Genomic DNA, 26,460 nt, shown 5'->3' on the forward strand with positions numbered 1-26,460 from the left:
AATCGCGTTTCTACGGTCCGTTGACAACGCTTTCGATACTTTTTACACACAGTGTCCACCCAGGTTAATTTATTAAATTCAAATCGAAAGGATTCCATTACCTATAAAAGTTAAAATCTCTAAACTGTGGATGATTATGCGTTTATGGGAAATTTTAATTCTCAAACAACTACAGAATGCACTTAACGAATTATTATATTATACAAAACTTCCATTTCATTGATTCTATTAATAAACATATGAATTTGCCTAGAGACCTGCAGTTTACTTATAACATCAAAGTTTATAAACCACATTATCATGCATTCAATTCTATATAGTTTTTATTTTTGAAACTATTATGCACTAAATAATAAATCACCTGCCCATTTTTGCAGTTCGTTAAAATTTGTACTGTCCGCGAACGTGTTAAACAAACGTTCGGTTGTTCATGTATATCGACACGGTAAAAACTTAAATAATTATTTAAGAAGAATTTAATCAGCCTCGGGTAGCGATGGATATGCTTTTTTTGAATTGCCGGAGGTAAACGCGTCGACGAATTGAACGTAATTTTTAAATAAAACTCTTTCATTTCTTGTGAAAAGGGCTCTCGGAAGCAAGGATAAACGGGCCGATGTCGAGAGGTAAGCTGGTATGAATTTCATTAAAGGCGGCAAAAGGCAAGGCGAGTCGGATAGATCCGCGACGAGGAACGAATGAATTTATAGTTTTTAATATTTGTACATTGTGCTGTCTCGTCAAACGAGAGGACATAAGAACGTTAGGGGAGGATTTACAGAAGATATAAACAGCGTTGTTCGCAGCAACCTATTATATGTATAACTTCCTGGTTAAGAACGTCGTTTTCTTACCGGATGCAAGATTAGCACGTTGATTATATTCAGCTGGTATAAGCGCGGACGAGATATTATATGTTGCATAATGTTCCCATTAGGCTGCATAATGCTATTAACACACGATGCTCTGGAATACGCGAAAGAATTTTCTCAATTCTATACTGTTATACCGACCAAGCTTTTATCAAGTCAGTTCATTGCACCGATTAATAAAATGTAACGAAGGACGAAATTTTTATAAGATAACGGTGAAATTCCTACTTTAAATTCATTTGTTTAGTAATTATTTGTATCGTGACAATCATGGTAATACAGCCATGTCTGTTTCTTCTTACTTTTTTTATTATTTTTGATCTACAATGATAGATAATTTTAACAACGGAGTCATACACGATCGAAGAGCGTGTTAAAGTCATTAAACTATATTTAGAAAATCAATTTTCAATAAAAAAACATCCATGGTAAAATACATACGTGATTTTTTCGGCATGATCTATAGTCTACTTTGGATAACCCGTTACTTTTGTCCAACGTAGAATACAGAATAGCGTAAAAAGTGATGGTTGTTTCTCAAGGAATATAACGAATAATATTGATACCGTGAGTGCTGAAAATATAAAGCCTAGTTTGAAATGCGTCGATGCGTTAAATTGTATTCTCGTTAAAAGCGGTGAAAACGTAATGGTGGCTTTTAGCATCTACGTTTCATATGCGACGTTCGAATGCCAAAAATCGTACATAATGTGCGCGGCGCTTCGGTACACAACGCTCATAATAAATTAAGAGGCTTTCAGCATCCATGGCCATTAACAACAAAGGGAAAACAAAGTGATATACGAATATAATTTAATACGTTCGCGAACCTGCGTATCCCCTGACGCCAGGATCGAAACATTAGCTGGTGCAAAAACGTGACAATATATTGCGTAACACGTGCAATATATACGAATCAGCAGAATGTTGTATTATTTTCTTTATGTAAACTCTAATGGCGCGAGGCGATATTTAAAACGCGCGAACGTGTATTTTCGCTTGAAACTTTCTCCAATGGAAAACTATATAATTGTACGGTATCGTGATGTTCTGATTAAAATTTCGCCCGCTGTAGCCGATGGAAAGTAAAGTGTTGAAAGACATTAAAGAGTGGCGAAGAGGAGGCAGAAAATTCAAGGGACGGTGGGTGATTTTCGAGGGCCCAACAGAATCGTACCGTCGGTAATGTCGATGAATAGAGAGGTAATGAATCGTAGTGGACACCAACACGAAAGAGGCGAGGCAATTCTAGGCGTTTGGCTAGCCCTCTTCCCTGAAAAATATATATATATATATATATATATATATATATATATATGTATATGTATATATATATCGTTCGTTCCTCTCTGCCTCTGTCCAGTCTTTCTCTCCTTCTCCTTCTTGCAAGATCTCAACCTTCCGTCCACCCTATATGCGATAGCTGCAGTAGGCGGAATAGAGTACATACGTTACCTATTCATATTAAAGCCTCTGAAATCCACCCTCTTATTCAGGCCTAGGTTGGCATTCACGTTGGTACCAGACACCAGAAACTGACCGGCTATTCGGTCGGCACACGTTGTCGGTGTTCTTCTCGTTTCTCTTTATTTATTCCTCTTCTCTTTTCAACGCGTGCTTTCTACCCTCTCCCAATAAGATATCGCACCCCTTTCCTGCCAAAACCACCAACGGGCAAAATTAAGATTCTGTGTCCGGTGTCCCTGGCGGGATAAAGCGGTTGAATTATCTCTGAAACGACAGCGTCACGAACGCCTGGCTGCTACTGCGGTTGAATCATGGCGCGTAGACGGATTCGCCACTGTTTGCTTTTCTTGGGGATATATTAGAAATCTCTCGTTACCCTGACGCGATATTCCCCGCGTAAAACTCTTTGCTCGCGCCAGCGACCGATCGATCGAATTCCGGGATTCCCTCGTACGAGGGAAATCACTTTGGAACGAAGCCGTTGGAAGAGAAACGCCTCCAGCAACCTTCCAGAAATAACCGAATCATTTAGATTTGGAGGATCTGGGAAGGTCGGAGTGCAGGCAGGCTGCTGGAACGCCGGGAAGAAGTTGCGAGGATCGAGAAACGAGGAAAGGGTGTTGAAGCATGGAAAAGACGCCGACACTTTTATCGATACCGACGGCCCTGAAGCGGCTACGAAGCGGCTACGAAGCGGCCTCCTCCAACGTCTTTACTTTGCCAAGGTATACAAACAGCTCTATACGTATATACATACGTGGGTGATCGCAGCTCTTTGGTAAAACCGATTTAAAGGCTAAGGGAATACAAGCATCACTGAACCTGCTTTTGAATAATCAAATAGAGAATATGAATTAAAGCGATGCAGAAACGTGCATCATAGATTGACAGTGTAGGAAGAAATTAGCGAAAATATTCGTCTTAGTAATGATAAATATTACTGTAAATCGCAAAGTAAGCTACACTGGAAGTTGAAACTGGGTTCAAATAAAAAAAAAATAATTTATTGTACGAGTAACCTAATTTGAGTATGGTATGAGGTACATTTGAAATAGTATGGTTTGTATTAATATTAACAAGTTTTTTTCTGACTCTAAAAGAAACTGGCATCTTATATCTCCACTATAAGTAAATCGTAAAGAATATGTCTGCAATAGTTCTACGTGTATCCAGTAAGTTTAAAAGGTTCAAAATCAGGTCACAGTGACGATCAGGTTTAGGCATGGCTTGCCCTGCTTTAAATGCAATAAAACGGAGGAATTTATGTTGTACATTTTCTATCGTCTGTTTATATTTGATTAGGTTGGGTAATCACATAACCGATGCATATTCGAGCCGTGACCACGCAAGCAGTAAATCGAATGCAATATGAGTATGTATGCCTAAGAGCCGATAAAGACCGCTCTCTAAAGCCAAGAGTTTTATTAGCTTCTGCAACAATACTTTCAATATGTGTAAGTCGAGTTTAGATGTGAAGTGAACACCCAAGTCAGAAGAATGCTTCTAGTCGACCACGTGATCTTACATTTTTCATAATTCAATACCATACCATATACCACAGACGAGGTATACGAGTAGACCTTTCTCTGGGATCCCGGGACCCCATTACCATTTTCGTATCACTCGCAACGTTACCAATTGGTATCTATTGATAGATTCAAAAATGAATTTTAATCCCTTCCATAGTTAACTCACATGTACTTACGCATACACTACAGCTGCCTGCCCATCAATGCTAATTCAATGAATAGTTTCTCAACTGACCGCCATCCATGAGAAGAGGCCGCTAAAATCAGCTCCGAATTTTCAAGTCGGTATGACAGTCAGATTCGGCCGCGAAAGTCCATGAGGTGAAAAGACTACTCGAATACCTCGTCTGTGATTTTAGCGTTCTCTTCTTATGGATGGCGGTCAGTTGAGAAACTATTCACTGAATTAGTATTGATGGACAGACAACTGTAGTGTGTACATAAATGCATGTGAGTTGACTATAGGAAGGATTGAAAAAGGCAATCCAGTATTATCAGACGGAGTAGTATTATAGATCGTCAAATAAATTTATTAAAAAACAAAAACGAATTTTTAAGAAAAATTGGCAGGACAAATTTTTTGACGAAATTGAAAAATTTCCAATCATTCTGAAAAAATTATATTTGTTTCCAGGGGTCAATTACAATCATTTTTGGTGAATACACATACCTCTGATATCCTACATACTTTCGAGAAAAAAATTCTTTAGTGGAAATGTAATGTATGCCTAGAAATGTCTCCCCGAAATTTCATAGCTATATACATATCAAAAATTATAACTTCTAGACGGATTGAAGGATTTTAATGTTTCAAAATGCAAACAACGCGTATGTAAGGTTTGTGTGAATATTTTTTTCGAAATATTTCATTGCAATATTGATTTACTCCGCCATGTCCGACTTAACGGATAAAGATATTAATAAATTGGAAAACTGATAGAAATGGAAGCACGTTTGCTCGTCATTCGAAATCCTTGTACATTTTATCTGTCGGCGGCGCGTGCTTATTTACATACTTCAATGCAAAGTCAATGGCAGACTCGCAAGAGAACCATTTTAGATACAGTCCATAACGCAGCATTCAAACGGCAGCGTCGCCGGTTTTCATTACTCTTTTTTGCGTATTGCTCCGAACCCGTAGCCGGTGAAAGGTTATACACGACCTCGTCTATACAGAAACATGCCGCTGTAAAAACCCCATAAAAGTCCGTTTCCTGAGGGGCAATTCCTACCAGCGCGAGGCTCATATCCGTGGCTTAACCATCATCAGATATTACGCATTTTCATAATATTTTACACCCTGGCGACGTATTACACAGTCGCCGGATATATTGTCGTTCGATTATCATCGTTTGAAAATGCGAGAAATAATTTAATGGCCTGCATAGAATTGAAAATACCGGTTAGATGTTAGGTCCGTGAAGAATGGAATAGTATAGATGTGTAAAATGAGGTACTCACACTTTATTAACCGAAATATTTTGAGATTGTATATCAAATGGGTGCCGGTTTGAGCTGTAAACGCGGTTGAGATTCCACAAAAATAATGATGTTATTGATCACTATAACCGACCGAGATTGAGAACGAGACGCGACCGGTTACTATGCGTGAAAATCAAACACGTAACATATTATTAATATAATTGTAAAAGATTTACGAGAGTGAGTACTTTGAAATAATTTGATGAAATCACATGAGTTGATAGAAAATGATGAGTGTGAGAATACAATAAAATTAGTTCACTACGGTCACTTATTTCTAACAGAAAACACGTCTACTGACTCTTTGAGCTGATGAGTGCATAAGTCGTGCCTGAGAGGTGCTGCCATTGAGCGCTGTGATGAGCCAAATCATAATTATTTCTCAAACAGTCGTGTACAGATTTTTCGTACGACGAATGAGACCAAACATAACGAAGATGCGATAAACATTTTAATAAGAACGTTTCGAAACATCCCTTACCTCCGTGTTTGTTTTTTCAAACAATTTTTGACTTGTAAACAGTGTATTGATCATTTAATCTGAAATCAAAGGTATTTTAAGCGAAATTGGGCTAGTGAATATTACAATACCTTAGGCGTGCCTGAATTCCTGAAGGATGAAGGAACCGTTTAAGGGAACCGACAGCTCTGAAAGCATAGTTACAGATGTGAGATACGCCTAGTTGCCGAGGGCAAGGCTGCTATTGAACTTGATTTTCAAATTGCTGACAGAACTGTCAAAGGAGGGAGTAGGGTTAATGATTGTTTTCAAAACGCAACACATTATTAAATTAAGAGAATTTTCTTAGAGAATGTTTCTTAATACTGAAACTAAATCATCCTCCATAATATAATAGTTTAATCTAAAATATAGTTTCAATACAAAAAGAGACATAACTTTCGTAACACATTTGACAGCATGATGATATAATGTCACAAAAAGTGTAGTAGTACTTTATTAATCTACTTATCCAATAAATCAGAAACAGACTTATTTATAAAAAGATGCTTCTTTTTTCAACATCTCTACCCATTTTTTAATCTTAATACTGTTATTGTGAAATACGTTTAAATGCGTGCGAATAGTATTAATAACAGCAGAATGCGTGTCTGCATAGCTATTGTTATACATTAAAATAATAAATTCCTATAATAATACAGGAGAAAATATGGTCACGATTATTTGCTCAAATTTAATCAGTGTGCTTAATTAAGTAATCAATTTAGTCGATTAATCAATTTGACCGGCTGACCTGTTTAGTTCATTAACCTGCTTGGCGAGTTAATCGCTCAGCCGATTAACTACGTTCTCTAGTTTGGACAATACGTAGGCTAACAAAATTTCAACAGCTTTTATATTTGAAATTGTAGGAGTGTGAATGTATGGGAGAAAGAGGACGTTAGTTGGTAAGATAGACATAAGGACATAGTAGCGTAGTTTTAGTTTAGCTCAGGTCAGTTTTTACGTAGTTTATGACCGGGCCACTTGGGCCGACGTTTTTCCAGACGCGGCCTGACAAGGGCAGTCGAATAGTAGCGAGTCGAGGGAAAAGAACGGAGAGGTAAAGCCAGCGCGGAAAGAACATTGTGCGGAAGACTATTGTGCAGATCAATGTATATCTAGTATTTAGAATAATAATAAATTAGAGTATATACACACTTACAGCGCAGTTATACATTCGATGCCCTACAAAATCGATTTTCGTTATCTGTACTAGAAGTAGTAAGGTTTTATACGTTCGTAAATTTCTCGTGTTAGATCTTAAATATTTGATTGCACAAGCTGAAATGCAGGTAATGAATATAAATATCTAGCGATAACAAATTTCCTAATATTATAATTTCACTTAAATAGTTGAAATTCGTCTATTTTTCAAACAGAGTAGAATATAAATATGCTTTACTCGTTACTTTAGTTAGTGAACTACACCCAGAAGTAAATTATTATAAAACAACTTTAAATTTTACTTTTTCAAACATGTTTCCGCTTGACCGTTTTAAATATTATTATTCGTAGCTTCGTTTAGTTACGTTTTTATAATTCTTCCGTCGCTATCTTATTAACTCAATTCGAGCAGAAATTTAACAAATTAACTCTGAAATTAACAACGAATTTAATTACCTTTTCCGAGGTTCGATTAATATTCATGCTGCTTCGATTATGCCTAGCGAAACGTTTAACTCTTTTATGCCCAAGATGAAATGTAATCAAGTGGATCTTAGATCTCGATTTTCGCTTCTCGGTTCGACGCTCGAAACTCCGGGGGAATTTATCAACGTTATCTGGGATCACAGTTATTCTCTTTGCATCGAACAAAACGTTCCGCTTTAAGTTGTCAGTGCGGCGGGCAAACGTGCGAGAGATGCACGGACTGTTTTGCTTACGGTGACGGTAAGCGAATACGATAAAAACCGGCGAACGCGTGGAAAGCAGAGAAACGAGATCGACGAGATTTCACGGCTTGAAGGGAACTACCGAAGGTGCGAGATAGTGCATAGAACGAAATGGTGGATGGGGATCAACGGAGCTGGGTAGTCATAAACGACGCGAATCGAAAGAAAAACTGCTAAACGAAAATGCCTGCCCCGGAAGATCGGAAAGAGCGATCTAATGGGGAAAATAATGGATTTTCGGCAGTAAAGATCGCCTGGCCAGATCAGCCAATCCATCCTTGCCCATCTTACCTCCTCGATTTCACTCTTTCCGCAACCAACGGGCCGACGAAGAAAGTAGGACGGTTCCCAACTAAAATCATAATTCATATTTTGCTAACGCGTATGGCCGCGCGAGAGTAATAAAACTTGTTTGAGATCGTCTAACAGCAGGGCATTTCAGTCAGTCTCCTTAATAGACCGTTTTACAAGCTAGGGGATTAGATTCTTGGAGAAGGAGACGCCATAGTCTTTCGAGCAATGCGTGTCGTAACTCACTGTTGGACGTAATTGTAAGTTCACCTCGGTTTGAATCGTTTTAAAATAAAATATTGTGAAATCATTGTCGCAGTAGGTTGTCCCCATAAGAAGGATAAAATTCATAACTTAAAACGGAACATAACAAATTGTCGATTGCTAATTTCGATGAAATTATGATCCTCATTCTTTTATCAGTCGGTCGAGGAGTGTATATATGTATACGAATTGATTATCGGTCGAGTACTTGTGAGAAAGCGTAGCCCTCTGTTGGCGAACGCGAGAAGTGTCGCCGCAGTATAAAATAATTATTACGTGTTAAAATTTGAACATTCTATTAGTGCATGAGATACGAATATAATATAATTAATAATCGATTCGCTGATTCTTTCATTTTATAAGAATAACAAAATATGGGACCACGTAATATTATTTATGCTAGCCTTGATCCATGGAGGATCGTAAAGAACAGAATCTTCGTGAGTTCGCGTGGTAAAATTTCTAAAAAATTGAAAACGTCTCACCAGTAAATATTACACGATGTTCCCCTTGTTCCCGGATCCCATTTTGTTACATTAGGAGGAAGTATGAGAATATCCCAACTACGGTCGAAATTAACCGGATGCATTATCAAAGCTTCCTGCGAGCTAATTGATTGTTTGCAAAATTTTATGCAAAACTACTCGCTCCGGCCGAAAATTTACAGTCTTCGGGCACGCCAAGTTTCCCGTTCACGCTGCGTTCATTTTTCCAAAGTACACGTAGCAGATTGCTGTATACGAAATGTCGTTTTTACGAATAAAACTTTAACCAACCGTAATATTTTTTAAACTTGATATATTTAATTAAAATAATTTCCACGCCATGTTCTCAACTACTAACGAATTTTAATATCTCAAATTGAAACGAACTATCGTTTTCAGAATTTACAAATGTTTAAGAAAGTTTGTAAACTTCTGAAACTTTGTATTTTAATGTTTGAAAATTGACATCCCTCTGTTTATCAATGCGGAGAGTTTGTTTATTAATTTTGAATGTATTTCTTCTATTATCTACCTATATATCCGATAAACTGCACTACTTTATACGCAATATAAGTTTCAGTGGATGTAAAATGTTTTTCTAGAACAGAAAAATTAAAAGTTAAAAAATAATTGTTACATGAGAAGTAATGAAAAAATTGTACGAGTTTCATCGAAGTCCTGGTGATAGTAAACCTTTCACGACGGTAGTATACTGACTGTTCGTAGGTATACCTACATGTTGTTAACCCACCGGGGAGGTAAAAAACAAATATTAGACAAAAAAATATATGTGTATTTAACTGCGGTACACCAAGCGCGCGAAACTTTCTCCTCTGTTCTCGAACCTTCCTGGAATGTTGCATCGCGTGACGCAGCCCAGGACGGAATTTTATTCTGACATTTTCGCGTCCCTGAGGTTGCTTTTAAAGCTTGAGGCTTGCGCCGTATAAAACTCTAACATTTCGTTCATTCCCCCTTAGTTTTATATTTAAAAGCGTTCCCCTTGTGTTATGCATTTCGTACGCTTTAACGTTTCCTTTTGCTTTTTCTACTTTTGTACATTTCGTGCGATTTCGCCGGTGTTGAATTGTTGATCGCAGTTTTAGGTATACCCAGGAAATAAAACACCGAAGAATCCCTATAGACAGTAATTAATTCTACGTAGTGTTCTCGTCGTTGCCTTTTACGCGCGGAGGCGAACTTTAAAATTTACTCAAAGACGATTTATGTGACTGTTTATGCGGCAAAACATGACTTGTGTTTCTAAGCCCTCGAGACACTCAAGTACCCGTTCATTTTCGCGTCTCTGCGGTATTCCACTGTATATATTTCAAATATATAACCGTATTTTATAAAAGCGACGCTGCACGATGCTCCAGAAACGTGTCGTTTTTTTGTTTTGAATGTTTGAGAAAAGTACTTGTTTGAATTTGAAATACCCGTCATTTGTATAATTTTCACATTTTCGCTTTACGTTGTATTATTCTTCCTATTTTGACATTACCTGTGGACTTGAAACGCATGGAGAAGAAAATAAAGGAATAGTTATTATAGTATAGTGTTCTAGATGACATTGCACACCCCCACAATGGGCAAAACGTGAACTCAATCGAATGTACATGGTGTGATACAAAAAGAAAATTGAAAAAATATACACGGTATAAATGTAAAATATTAGCCAGTTTGGAGAAAAAATGCAAGAAATTGTTAAAGTAAACAAAATTTTAATGTGTACGGAGACTTTTCTCACCTGATTTTTGTTATGTTATTCTTTCTTTTTATTTAATTTCATTTAAGGTCGCATTAACCCTTGTAATCATGAAGCTACTCACTCGTCATCAAATCTTATATATTAAAATCAATACATTTTTACATTCACGAGGTATTTGTAAAACCAGAATCCATTCTTTTTCATCGCCATTTCTTGTATGCACAAATTTAAACAAATTTAAATAGTGTACGTTTGAAAAATTATTTGGAATTATATCGTACAAGGGGTTAACTGAAGTCGTGAACGACTATTCTTATTTTAGATTGTGTTATATACATTAACCCTTAAGTGGACTCTCAATCTTAGTTTAGTTGTTGGGCTCATGTGAATTCATAAAGTCATTTGTTTTATAATGTAATAAGTTTAGAAATACGTGAAGATATTAAAAATTTGAAAACAGAAGTATGTGAGATTATTTTACGACTAATGTCAAACACAGAGTACACAATGCTTCTTTATTTTAAACAGTCACTACAAATTATTCTTTAATGTTCTTTGCATACTTTGCTTCGAGAAAAACATCTCTTTATTAAACACATATGACAACTTGGACGTTTTATCCGTTTTTATACACGTATATTAAATAATTATTAGTTTAAACTTGCGGAGGGCCGTAGCGACCCCAATAATCCACTTAAAAGTTAATGTTCTTTAAAAAACTGATAATTGAAACTTAATTTCATTATTCTTTTTCTACTGTACAATTGTTAACAAACGAACGTAAATTTCAATTATTTTTCCTAACAATAACCGTTCCGTTTCCAAATATAATAACGCGGAAATTATTTCTTAGCCTGCCCGTGCGAACGATACAACGCGAATACGGTGCACGTAGACTTTTTCGCCGGTAAATAGGGGGTGAAATAGAGACTTCTACCGTTAACGAAATACACGGAAACCAGTCAGACAGCAAAATTAACGGCACAACATGTGCGTGCATGTTCGAGCCCAGATGCTGCTGCGCTCTAAGTACACAAAGCTCAGAATTCGAAGAGGAAGGAGGGCGGTAGAGAAGCGAGGAAATCTAGCACGAGAGGAAACGTATAGAACCACGTAGCAGTCGGAGGAGCGGGTAGCGTGCAGTCTATCAGAGATTAGCGGGTCGATCCATTAGGGAGTGATTTAGAGCGACGGTCCCCAAACGCACGGGCGCCACTATCCACGCAGCCGATGTACTCTATACCCAGGCAGCGGCGTTCGCATGCTTGCCATGCCAGAAGTCATCACTGCAGCCATCGGTATCCAAGCAGTCGATGCAACAACTACCTCCCGATCCTTAACGTTAAGTAGAGGCTTTCGTGCTTAGCTACGAAAGGCTAGTCAGGTCAGAGGCGCGGTCGGCGGTTAGCGGTCAGCAGTGAGCATAATCAGCCGAAATGAAGTACGTGCGCCCGACCGAAAGGGGAGGGTAAATTCCAGGAGGACGTTAAGCTCCAAGCATGCCGGTCTCTTCCCGCGCGTCGAGGCCGGCCCCTTCTCGACTACCCTTAACCGCTTCTCTTCAGCCGGATGAATTCCGTGTAAGAGGTGCGTTTACCCTTTCCTCTCGATCGTCGAGCGTCCGGGTCGCTGGGACTAACGCGGTCGTAGGTTAGGTAACGCGGAGCGAGCCGGACGATAGAGGGTGAACTGGATGATAGAGGGTAGCGTGGAGAAGGTTGCTGGCGACGGTCCCAGGGGCGCGATGTGTCGTGCCTAATTACAATGTCCAACGCTTCCCTCTGTCCAAACACAAACAGCGGGGCAAATGCGTTCCCGTCGTCACCGAAATGCATCACGCCGGATCGTGCCTTGCAATGCTCCGTCAATATCTGTCGATATTGTTGGCTGGTAAGAGTTACTAGTGCTGGACGTACGCAATCTCCGGGTAGCCTCCGATTTATCCGGCTCTTTCGTCGCGGTACAACTTTTTCGCGTTGCAAGGAGACAACGCGCCTGTGGGGTCGTCGATTTTATTCAAACATTTTAAAATGGACAACTTTGTCCTCGTACTGTTCTTTCTTATTGTTGGTTGGTGAAATAATAACTGACGAAATCATAATTGTATATTCACAAGACTTTGTACACATGTCCGCTTGTGATCACTTTAGCTGCCGACACAAGACTGTACAAAGAGGTCAAATTGCTCGAATTTCCATATTCCAACACATATTAACAAAAAGGCCGCAATTGTGGAGTAGTCGATTTTACTCAAACCTTTTCTGACGATTCCAGAGGAAATATAAGTAATAATTATTTGTAAAGATAATATTTAATTTTTGGATTGGATTATACACAGTTTCGTCAGAGAATCGTAATAGTTGCGTTGGCGACTTTTTTCATTTTTTTTTTTTTTGTATTTTTATTTCTCATGTACTTCTCGCAATGCTGCGGATCAAATGCATCGTAAAAACGTGAAATTTAATCTTATAAAAACTAATGTATTATATGAAAATTTCACACGCAAATCCCCTACTGGATAACCAAAGGATCAAACTAATTGACAAGTTGAGGAAACAGAATTTCTCCCTTTCACTGTCAATTAATGTTCTCCTCCAGAAAACTATGACAATCGTTGATATCAATGTAAGAAACCTTTGAATCATATAATGTAGACATTACTGTAAACTACGTACATTGAAGATTGACACTGCATTAAAATAAAATAAATAAAATTGTAATGTTAAGGAAAGACTTTCTCTATTCGTATAAAATTATATAATTATAAATTATATATAAAATTATAAAATAAGTCGCACGAAACGTTATTCTTAAACGGTTTAAAATATTTTGCATCGCACTGGTGTTTGATACATATTCATTCTTCACGTTTAGAGTTGTTGTTTTTAAATACTCCAACGCGTATATATTCCGATGGAAATATAGAAAATTTCAAAATTTCGAGAGTGAGGGAATAATGGAAAATCTCTGATGAGAAAAACAAGCGTGATTTTAGTATCGTATTTTATCCGTGAACGATGAAGCTAAATCGAAGTATCGCCATGGGAAAATTAAGGGAGTAGCGCGATTTCGAAATACGAACCAATTTTCGTCGGCGAGATTAATGGTCGGCACGAACGAATGGCGCCAAATATCACATATTTTCCGGATAATGTGCGACGCTCGTAAATAATAAAGGTTCCCGTGTACTTCTCCCGTAAAAATGGGCTTCCAATGAATGGACATAAAATGGTATTCATTAAAAATTTTTATTGCGCGCCGGGGTGGCATGATTAAACAGTGTCTTGCAATTTTCAACTAGCGACTGAAGTTTTCAGCGGCGATCTTCGTGCTTTAAAGCGTTCCCATATTATTTGAAAAAGAACAGAAACCGTGGAATAAAACGATGGTAATTCGTTCTGAAGCGATAAAAGGGGAAGACGCTGATTAAAGTACAAAAATACGACTGCATCGAAACAAGTATTCTTAGATTTTTACCCATTGAATAAAAACCATTTTTATAACATAAATGTTAAGCATAAATATGTGAAAATAACATTGAATATCAAATTTAAAAATTTTCTGTTGAAGATGTATCGGTTACAACTGTAATTGATTACTGCAATGCTAATTAAAAATTGAATTTTTTTGCGAATAAACATTCGATTCTCTAATGCATGCTGAATTCATCCATTATTAACTGTGAGAAATCCGAAAAGAAACGACGAAACTTAGAAGTAATAACGGTAACTCAGAATGGTAAAATAGTACATCGTGAAAGAAATCTATCTCTCTTTCGAATCATAAATAGTTCAACGAGCGATTAAAATATTATCGACGAAAATCGACAAAAATTCGAACCGTTATTCTAATTCTATTACTCTAGAAATAATTTTCCTCGCTTTAGACTACAGTTTTACGTCGTTTTCGATGAGTCAATCAATAAGAGTGTCGTTACTAGATTAAAGAAATTTAAAACTGAGCGCAACTAATTAGGAAAGTTAGCAGTAATTCTCGAGCAGGTGCTAACTCCTGAAATTGGACGTCCGGGTATTGTCCGAGAGTTTGTTCGACTTGTCGGTACCCCGTGCGTTCCCCTTCGACACCTTCAGTCCCAAGATAGGCCGCAAACTGAAAGGGCGTTCAACCATAAGCTACGAACGGAACCCACGTACTCGAGGAGATCATTTCGATCGCGAAATTTTACTGTCCACGCGGCGACTATCGGAATTGCATAGGTAAACGAGCCAAGGGGACGGCCAATTACCAAAAGCAATTACCGGGAGCAATTAACGCGAAAGTTACAATAAGTAATTAGCGCCCTTGCGAGTAGTTACTTGTAATTAACTTACGCTCAGCTGCGTTTTTCCGTTATTACGTATTTTTCGACGTAAAGCTACTGCCGATTCCTGGCACGGGGCCGCGACTGCGCTCGATGCCACAAGTAAATGGAACTTTTGACTGAAAATATTTTTTCACCGTCTACGCGAAATCTATTAGACGTTATTATACAGGCAACGGTGAAATCTCTGTGAAATTGTAGGTGGTACCAGTGTATTGGAGGGGGCAGTTTAATGGTATGGAGAGACTTTTGTTACCAATATTAGAAAGGGCCAGAATCGCATTTGTTTTTCTACGTACAAAAAAATTTACATTTCACCAAGATAATGATTCATCGTAGTCGAGGTACAGAAATGTTCAATTTGAATAAATCTTATAGGTTGTTTAATGTAGAGTTTGAGTATTAATTTGCACACCTAATACATAGAAAATTTGTTTAAAATAAATACTAGAGAAACAAAGATTAAAGATTGGAGTAGAATCAGTCGTCGAGGCAGAACAGTCAACGCTTTGGTATCTATTTAATCATTGTTATTCGCTCGATAACCGCACTGTAACATCATGAAACAATGCTCTTCCGTTTCATTATGAATATGAGATCTTCTACCTTTTTCTGTCAAAGAGATGTAACCGTAAACTTTTTCACATTGTTTAAAGCTTTGAAACACAGAATGATAACCGAAGTGAACATACGGAGTGTGTTTAGATTCTGCGAGAGGAACACTTGGACAATAAATGTTAATAAAACGTACAGAATTTCCTTACCATCTTTCACCGGATGCCAACAAAAGCGAGGTTATATTATGCTGTTTCGCGATAAACAGACATGGCCATTGTTGAAGGGTTACAGATAAATGTCGCATATCATCAACCGCGTACATGTATTTACACTTATATGAACGCGACGTGTATGTATCTCGTAAATAATCGCGCATGATAAGGTTTACGACGCTCATTCAGCGAGAGCATTTGTCCTATTTCAGTGGCCACAGAAGGCAGTTCATTTCACAATGATGCTAAGCTCCGGAAGAGGTCCCAACTCTCTCGTTGGACACGCGTCGTTAACAGCCTCGCTACCTACCACCGTTTCGTACGGACATGCACGTTTTATTGCAAATTTATGGACGCTCGTCGATGCAAAATGTCTGCAATCACGTTATAATCGAGGTCGAAGGATTTTTAACACTGGTCGAGAAACATTGATTTAACCAAGTTTCAACCCCTTGCCCTGCAATTACCAGTCTGACTTGCCACAAGTTCTCGATACCAAGTTTCACGATGACAAGGCCACACTCGTCATCAAGTCTTATAGATCTTTTGTGGTCACTCCTTGTATGAACGAATTTAAATAAAATTGAATAGTGTGCACTTGGAAAATTAGTTGGAATTAAATGGTACGTCAAGGGGTAAGGGGGTTATTTAGAAATTGATTTAAAAGATAGGAGGAAATGATTCAGAACCTTCACCCTGATGTACCTAATCTAGATAGCAGTTCGCTCGTCTATACAACATATTGTCTTTCCACTCGACTCGAAAATTATTTGAAATAAGTATTTGTGATTAAGTCGTAGGTCAAGGGGTTAAGAAGGTTATTTAGAAAACCTTTACCAGTGACGTGCCCAATCTAGGCAGTGATCTGTTCGCTCATACCACGTATCGTCTTTCCTTTCGACTCGATCCGGCGAAAATTGAAGAGGTGGTATAGGAAACGGGCGCGCAACGGTGTCGTTCTGCACGGTTTCTTAATATCATCGCAGCATATTATGAACCGTACGGCGGTGGAGAAACCGCGTCGAGGCGGGATAGGATAAGTTTGTCCGGATTTCGAGTCCTCCCGGTCTTGAACTTTCTCCGGGTTCCTTCGCCCGACAGTCTATCCCAATTCTATGTACGGTTAAAGTTCGCTCGTTGACGGTCACGAGCCGTGTTCGTGGCGCGCGTCGTGAATCGGTTGCGGGAGAATCATGGTGGCAAGCAGACAAGGGGGTATAGCGTACGATTTGGAAGAAAAGGATAGCGCGGCGCCGAGACGAGAAGGAGAGGATAGAATGGTTAGGCGAGGGAGACGTACTCAAGGGGTCTGCCAGAGGCTGAGAGAAGGTATTGAGATCCGCTTGGCATAGCTAATGCTCAAATATGTCATAGTTTGGTGGGATGCGGTCAGAATTATACATGGTTCGAGATATACGCGCGAGTTACCTCATTCTCCTCCATTGCTCTCTCCGTATGTACTTCCCCCTTTACCCCCGACCTTTCTTCTCTCGGTCGTATTCTCCGCGTCTACCTGCCTCCGCAGCCCCGATATGCGGTTCCTCTTACTCTATCAGCACATACCCTCGCCCACCTGCCCTTCTCGTTCTCTCTCCCTTACCTTCTTCCCCATTTGATTCGCGTTGCAAGGCCTCTAGTTCATATACTACCACCATCGCCACCCACTAATTCACCATCCTGCTGTGACGTATATCGCGGTCCGTAACGCGGGGAGTTACTCGGTTAGTTTAGATTCGCTAAAGCAAGTTTTGATGTCGTGCTTGCCTACTCTCCTGCCCCTTCCTCGGGTTCTCCAGTCGAATCTCTGTCAGCCACTTCGCTCCCCGTGGCCACCGAATTTCCTTCGGGAACCCTGCGCCCTACTACACCTTTCACGGCACCGACTCACCGAGGCAACCACCTTCTTCCATCCCCCTTTCAGACAACCCCTACCAGAATCGCTGAATTCACCACTACCGTCGACACATTACTAATGCCGAACTGGTCGTAATAGATTGGATGCTTGGAACTTGGATACGTCAACTAATGTGCCGGGCCAACTTCCTTTCACTCGACACCTCCCTTACCGCCCCAGAATGTCCTTTCTCCTCGCTGCCACCGTATTTTGATCGACGATGCCCTCGAATCGGGGGAGGGGGGAATTTCTATTCTCTTCTTTTGACCCTACAGCATTACAGACATTTAGTAAACGTATCGTCGGATCACTGTAGGTTGAGCTGTTACAGATAGGCACTAGGCACCGGCAAAATCGCGTAGGATCGTACCGCGCAGCGTTGTGTCTCTTTCTATTCATAAGCGTAACCGTTCTTTCGTCAGTGATTCGGTAAAGGTGATTACTTACCGAAGATATTTATTCTCCGATTTATTCCACCATTTATTTTCAAAACATTACGCAAGAAGGATCCATATTCTTTGAAAAACTGTTTCTTAAACCGTATAACTACATTCATGACATAAAAATAATAAATAAATTTTTATCCTACCAATTTTAATTCAAAATAACAACTGTAATCTTTTAAGAAAGTCACAATCAGTTTTCTTAAAGAATCGCTGGTAAAATAGAAGTTTAAAAATGGAGCATTCATGTTAAAACTGACGATTAATGAATTACTAACGATCGTAACGCGATCTATTTTACTTAACACTAAACCTACCGACACTTCATGTATGCCCATTCCTACCATAACCTGTCAAATGACCAGTAAAAATTGCTGAAATATCTTTGGGTATGTAGCGTCAAAGTAAATATCAAAATAAGCATAGAAGACAGCATAAATTATAATAGTTGATATATTCATTAGATAGAGGATGAAATGCCCTTTAAAACGAGGATTCATACGAGTCGATAGCGTTATTAGTTCCAGAGATATGAGGATTTCAGTTTCAAGTCGATGCGTTGGCTAATTCCGGAATACGAGGGTTCGAAGCGTTTGTTTACGTTTCATTGACTCGAGATCAATGACCGCGCGCGCGTAAATGGTAAACAATGCGTAGTAAATTCTTGGAAATACTACGACTTTCTGGTCATGACTGTTTCAACTCACATCAAAAGTACCCTTTTATATAAATTACGATATCTCGAAAACGGAAAGTCGGATCGACAAAATGCAAAAACTATTTTAAAGGGGAGGCTTTGCCGCTGCTAACGATGACTCAATAATTAACAAAACACTAGTAGTTTCGGAACTGCATGCGTTTAAAGTTTAACTATTTTTAGTACGCGTTGTTTGAGTGTTCTAAGACAGTGGAAACTGAAGATTCTCTCCTTTCATCTTTGCTGTACATATATTTCCTATTTACGTCGGAAGCTAACCAGACTTTGATACCAAATTTTATCCAGTTTTTTACAAAAAAATATAAATCATTCAACCGGACAAATAACGAAAAACAGACGAGATATTTTTCTCAGAGAACAAACAGTAAGAATAAAAGTGAGTATTGTAAAGTTAACTGGCGCTAAAATAATAATGTGTGCTAGAAATTTAAAAAACGGCCATTTGGCCGGTATTGGTAGGTTTAGTGCTAAGAGGTCACACCACCCTGATGGGTCCAAAACGAGCGGTAATTTAAAAAAAAATTTTTTTTAAATGCTTATATTTATTTATAACAGAGAATATGTACGTGATAACTTAAAAACCGTTCAACCGAATCTAATGAAATTTGTATCGAGTCAAAATCTATTCAGTGACATATAATTTCTATACAACCTGCAGATACTGTACAATGAACGTATTTAAAATATTAAAATTAAAACCTTAACGTTTTCTTAGCACTGTTTTTTCGATGCTTGACAATTTCTTCGTCTGCGACGTAAAGAAATACTCAAGCGCTGCTGCGATCATGAATGCAGTTCAAGTAGACAATGTTCTATTATGCACAAAGATACTAATGAAACATTATTGCAAGGAGATAGCAATACAGTAGGAAAACTGTCTCTACCAATCTCATAGTGTAATAAAATGAAATTGAACAGCGAGATGTAATATTAAATATTGGCTTCTAAGGATTACTCTGTTTAAAGTTCAGTTTGTTCTGTAAGTTTTTTTTCCAGGATTATTTCTATGTAGATTCGTGTATTTTCAAAATAAAATGAAGTGTTTGCTGGTAAAATGAAAAGAGAAATTTTTCAAGAATGTATTTGTTAGACAAAAAATACTAGATTATTCAAAATAAAACTTTTGGCCCATCCAGCTTGAAAGACAATTGTTTATGGATATTGTTTGGCAACAGTCTAGGGAGGAATCGACGAAGAAGATTTGCAAAAATTACATTTCTACAAGAAAATTTATATCCATCTGTGCGTGCTGTCTCTGAGGCCAACAAGAAGGAGGTGTTAGATTTGTTGAAATGTATTCCTCCAATTCATCGTGCATTTGTTCAAACATAAGTTTCTTTAATGTATGTATAAATTCAGTAGAAACCTAATACCATATTAACATAAAATAAAATCCATATTCTTTTCAAATATCACAGATCTGTTTACACGCGTGCATACTAACATTTCAAGCTATTACTATTTTTCGCTTCATCTTGTTACAATAAACTTATATTTTGTATTTAATTAAACACACCAAATTTTTACAATTTCAAGAAACTTAATTTACTTGTCAACTAAGATTCTCAATTGTCTCTCTATCTGAACGTAGGAGAAACAGCAAAATCCTCTAGATCTCCAGACTTCCGTTTTGCTTGTTCATGGCCAGTTCAGGGCAGAAATGATAAGACCAATTCCACCGGGTAGCGAAAAGAAATAAATAATTAGTTACGCGCGAGATGATGCCTATTCCGCAATGCGGTCCTAAGCGTGGAGCTGAATGGCGCGATCGGTAAGGAAAGTGCGCTGGCATTTCGCTATGTAACGAGGGGAATTAACCCCAACTTTAAGCGCGATACAGCCGGCAACTTTACTTTACTTACCGTCGCCACCACCTTCGCAGCAGTTCGCTCACCCTTACCCGCTCGCTTCCTTTCCTTGCGCCACTCTCTGTTCGCACGACACAACCATAGTCTCTCCACCGCTCGTTACCCCGAATTATACTTGCTCGGGACTTTACGGGGGTACGCTGCAACGAGCGCGATCGTGCGTGGCGAGTAATTCCCGGGGCAAAATTATTAATACGACCGAGAAGCGGACTCGGTACGTTGTTTCTGGATTTGCATTCACGATTGCCAACGGTCCATCACTCGTACCGACGCGACGCTCACCCGGACACCGTGGCGAAGTCAATGGAGGAACAATGCCGCAAAACCTACTCCGTGACGTCCCGGTTATCTTGTTACCTTTTATAGGATGCGTCACTTGCCGCACTGTTTCCGCGTTATTGTCAATGATGACTGATACCGATACTATGAATTACGCGTCAGGCTGCGCGTTTGTTTACCACGTTAAACAGACAGCTCGATAGGCGAATCGACGCTGCGTTCTGGGCGAAAGATGCTAATGATTTATTGCATCGCCAGTGTTTAACAGTGTCGAGCCAATTCTCATGTTAATTCGATTTATAATATAGGTTTATTATAAGAGAATGAATGTTTATTACCATACAGGGGATTTCATCTGTCTGCTACAGAGGGTGTTCAGCCACCCTTGGAAAAAATTTTAATGGGAGATTCTAGAGGCCAAAATAAGACGCAAATCAAGAATACCAATTTGTTGATAGAGGCTTCCGCCCGTACTGAAGTTTTTTTTTGAAAATGCGTATTTCGGGGGTGTGTCTATTCACCAAAAACGATTGTAATTGACCCTCGCAACCGAAAATAATTTTACCAGAACGATTTGAAATTTTTTAATTTTGTCGTATAATTTCACACCTTATCTCGAATTTTTTTCTAGAAAATGGATAGGATTTCGGGAATATATTCGGGTATATTCTTTATGTATCGATAGAAAATTATAATACAATTTTTCGGAAGTGCATTATTTATCATACCCTTTCTCCTCGTATAATTGACTTTTTTATACTTCCATTCAGAAGTCCGAAAAATTAAAAAATGTGGGTATATAGTTATAGGTTTTCAGCCCTAAAATTAAAAAAAATCATCGTCACCGTGTGATATCTTTAACACGTTGGGTTTTTCATGCTTTTTGATTCGAGTTGAACGTTAGACGTTTTGGATTATCCTCAATATTCGGTCAAGTTATTATATCAATATTAGAAACATACAATATTTCAATGGTATATCAATTAGACTTATTATTTTATTTGAAAAACTAGCGACGGTCACTGGTGACCGACATGGCGCTCAATATGTTAAACAGAATTAGATATTTTTAATTTCACGGTATCGTCCGCTAACGTATAAGATACGAGTGGCAGAATCGTTTCTATATTGCTTTTACAGTAGTAAGTATCCACTTAAAGTGATTGTGTCCTACGAGCGATGCAAACATCAGCCTGGAAACGCACATTACTTACAGCAACAGATCTATTAACTGAAAGCTGTGTGAGATGCATCGACGACCGCTCGGCACACTGCTAGTACAATGCTCATATTGAAATTAAATGACGGACAGATGGATTGGCAATTCCATTTCCAGGCATTACTGCGATGGATACGTTTGATAAGGAAACAATGTAGACGTACTAGCAACATTGGGCTTTTCGTGACGTGTATGAATGTTTTAATATAAACATATTAGATTCTGCATAATGCGCCAATACTTTTGTCCGCGTGTAAACTACTCGAGAAATACGTTTTACTTATTATTTCATGTACCAGTTTACTTCTGCCAACAAATTTTTTCTTCAAATGCATTTGTTTATCCCTGGGAAAAATATGAATGAGAGACTCTAGAGGCCAGAATAAGACGAAAATCAAGAATACCAATTTGTCCAGAAGTTATGATTTTTTAAGCATGAAATTTCGGGGAAACATTTCTGGTCACGCGGTATATTTTCAGTAAAGAATTTTTTTCTCGAAAGTACGCCGGATTTTGGGGGTATGTGTATCCACCAAAAATGATTGTAATTGACAACCGAATATAATTTTTCCAGAATGATTCGAAATATTTCAATTCCGCTGAAAAATTTGTCCACATATTGGAATTTTTTTCTCGAAAGTGCGTAGGATTTCAGGGGTATGTCTAATCACCAAAAATGATTATAATTGACCCCCGTAACCGAAAATAATTTTTTCACAATGATTTGAAATTTTTTAATAACTTTTGAGCGAAGCTTCAGTCAAGAAATTGATACTCTTGATTTTCGTCTTATTTTGGCCTCTAAAATCTTCCATTATAATTTTTCTCAGGGGTGGCTGAACACCCTGTATACAAACCGAGAGTTCTTTTACGATTACTGTTACACATGCCAAAGTGGAATTTATCAATTAGATAAATCTAATTTCGTAGTGCGATTCTCTCAATAACGATACCTCAACAGACTTTTTAAAAACAAGTTTCCAATATGCTCGCAAAAAATTATTAAAAATATCCTTTAATTTTAAGTTACCACAGTGGTTACCCGTATATGAGTGACTCTTCACTGCCAATCCAACAAAATTAATTCTCAATATTAGATGTTAAAGAAAACAAATCTATATGGGACTCTTGAATTTTAACAAAACTGTAAAAATAAATTCTATGTCAAATCGTGAGTAGTTTTCAATTATCTAAAAATGAAATTTCGGTTTCGTAAATAATCAAAGATTTAACCTAACAGTTAATGTATTAAGAGTTATTCGAACCGGTTCATTAAACGTCGTATTCATTTGTTTATAGCTTTCGTTTCGATAAAGGATCCTGAAGATCAACAGGAACGACTATTTTGAACATTATTATTACAGACTTGGAAGGAACAGAGTGAAAGACAGCGGTACGAAACGCGGAGGATGATGTAGAAGAAGATAGGGAAAGGGAAAGATGCAGTAGCAGTCGATTGTCGGACAACGAGGTTATCGAAGATGACTTAAATTCAATCTCAATCGGTGATGAAAAATCCGTGAAATACTTTTCCTCGTGTTACCAGAGATTGGGAACGGCAACGGCTGTCTGTCGTGCTTGAGATATGGACGATACTTGTCCGACTTACTTTCGCATTAATGGGAGGCAACAGCGTGAAATTACCTCCATTCAAGAAAATTCGCGTTCTGTTCCTTTGTCTTCCTCGGTTTTCAGGCTCCCCGGGATCGAATTAACAAAGTATCTGGCAAGAAGATGCATCTCGCGTGCGGTACAGATTGATCGTGCCGAGTTTCTGGCGAGTTTCGAGTGTTAATGCAACTTATCGTTCTTCTTCGCGTCCCGTTCCCGGAAATAAATTTCTTCTATTCTGCGGCAACACCTTGGATTTCTCGCAGGAAAATATTCTTCTTCCACTACGAACCGCGAAAACAAAAGTGCATTCCACGTGACGAATTAATTGCTAACGCAGAACCGAACGCAGAATGAAATTCAACGAAGAATGCTAGTTTTCGCGTCACTCATCTTTCGATAAGAAAATACTTTATTCCTTGTTTTTCAAAATTTCAATGAAAAACAGAACAAGTGTACAGGCGTAAAGTTGAATAAGACAAGTGTTTGTACGAATGTTTGTGTATCGTTTTCTTTCGTAGAATCCATTTTTGAAATGGGTCGCACGTGCTACGTTACACTACGTCTTTTGTAAGATTCAGTAGTGTAAATCTTAGTAACCACCAACTGTCGTTCTTAAACAGTAAAAAGGGCAGGCTATCACGCTCAAAAGAGGTTATAAGCAATTTACATTGCAGATGTGGATGGAAATGCATATTTCAGTGTAATAAAGTTACAATAATATGACGTAGATATAGATTCGTTTTGTCTTTTGAGGACTTTCACAACGTACTTCACATTTTGCATATCTTGCATAAATGCATATATTTTGCATATCCGCGACTGACGCGCAAGATTAGCAGCACGTAGTTGCTTAAAATTTAGAAATAAAATCACTCAACTATTGGAACTTTAAAATCGAAAGTAATATAAACACTATTTGTTCTGAAATAAGGTAATGCTAAGTTTTTTCTGTACCTTTCGACAACTATTGTCTATTATAAGGTTAATTCTCAAAGTTCATTATTTTATTTTTGTTCTATACCGATGCAGTTTGCATATTTTGTAACACTGAGTTTTCTGTAGATACCGAGGATAAGTTGTGGATTCAATGTTTGCCCTGCCAATTAAGGGCCCATCACGATTGTGCAGATTCAGAAATATGTATATACGATTATTGTAAATCTGCATAAACTATAATTGTTTTCTACAATCGCTTCAACGCAGTTTCAGAAGTTCTTTCCCAGAAAAGTGATGCTGTCTCATATTACTACCCCATTTTTAGATATCTAATTTTGCATGAATGTTTCCATTCACGATATTAATACTCATTCAATTTGTTTCACATGAAATTCTCTAAATTGTTTAGTTTTCACGATTCTGAGAGTCTCTAGATTAAAAAATAAAAAGGGTATCTCACATTCCGATCACTTCCCGTACGGCATTAGGGCAGAAAGAGATGGACGGGGCCAGATCGAGGTATTTCGCGAGCAGGATACGCGGATCGAAATCGGGGAGCGGATGTTTCCTGTAACCATGCGGAAGATACGTCAGCGTATGAATATAGGAAAGCAGAAGATACGAGTCGCAGAAACGGAAATCAGTTGGGAGCAGCAAGTTACGATTGAGATTTAAGTTATTGACAAGCTACTTTGGCGAACCTCCGTCGAGATCTGCTTGGTTTATCCCGGAGGCCCACTGCCTTCTGATTTCCCTGAGGAGCCAACCCTTGAGAAACTATTCTTCTGCCCACAATGACTCCCTGCCCTCGCGGCACTTCATCTCCATTGCGAACCTCTCGCGTTCGCTATTGGCGGCTACGTGTCACGAGCACGTGGCGAACGGTTTTCATATTCCTTGAAATCTCGCCACTTTCAAAATAATCTTCAACCGTTAGTCGTTCAACGATCTGTGACGCTTCTCTTACAGTCTGTACCCACCGAGTGAATTTCAAAAATGTTTTCGATGCTGGCAGAAACGTTGGTACAAGCGTATAATGTTCGACGGAAACTATTTCGAAGGGTGTTATGTACATTTGGAAGAGCAAATAGTTTTCAAATAAACAGAAAACACGAGTCCTTTTTCTATCCAATGCCTCGATTAAATATTTATGTTTGAGTTAGGAATCGATTTTCTATGTTTACTTTATTTTTTACTGAACGATTAGATTCTTTACTTTTCACAGAATCATGGAATTTGCGTATTGCATTTTATCAAGTTACGCTATTGAAGTAGTTTGAACGCTGATGACCGTCCGATTCAAATCACAGAAAAATATACAATTCGACTAGGCTGGCAATGGTAATGACAGTAATAAGGTCACGAACCACCATTGCAGTAATAATGACATAGGGATTGGTACGCTGCCGGACTTGCCTCCCTAATAAAACAGAAGTTGTTGCAATTCCTTCGTTTATAGCTGGATGGCACGCGACCACTTCGCTTCCTATTGTAAATATTAGCGCTACCTGTTCCGTGGAAAGATCGAGAAGGTCCTTGTCGAGTTGATCTGGCTACGTAATTACTCTTAATGGCGCATTTAAATAAACCAGGCTGAAGGAAATTGTCGACCTTTATCACCATTGACTCCTCCACGTTTATTAGAAGTTAACTACCTACGGTTACTACAGGACGAAATCTTTGATGCAGGGAGATCTACGATACGAAATAGATTGTTCTTGCAGAAATGAATAAAATAAGCTAATTATAAGGAACCAAAAACAATAGTTACTTCAAGAATTTTTATGGAAAACATCATTTTGAGTTAAGAGTAGGAACACATGATTTTAAATATAAATAACATAACATTTTTCCCTTACATATTACGATTATAAATGAGGACAAAAGAATTTCGATTATTCAT

Source organism: Colletes gigas, unplaced genomic scaffold (genome assembly GCF_013123115.1).
Source record: "Colletes gigas isolate AHSC1104 unplaced genomic scaffold, ASM1312311v1 Colletes_gigas_Sc00009, whole genome shotgun sequence".
In the NCBI taxonomy this organism is placed as follows: Eukaryota; Metazoa; Arthropoda; class Insecta; order Hymenoptera; family Colletidae; genus Colletes; species Colletes gigas.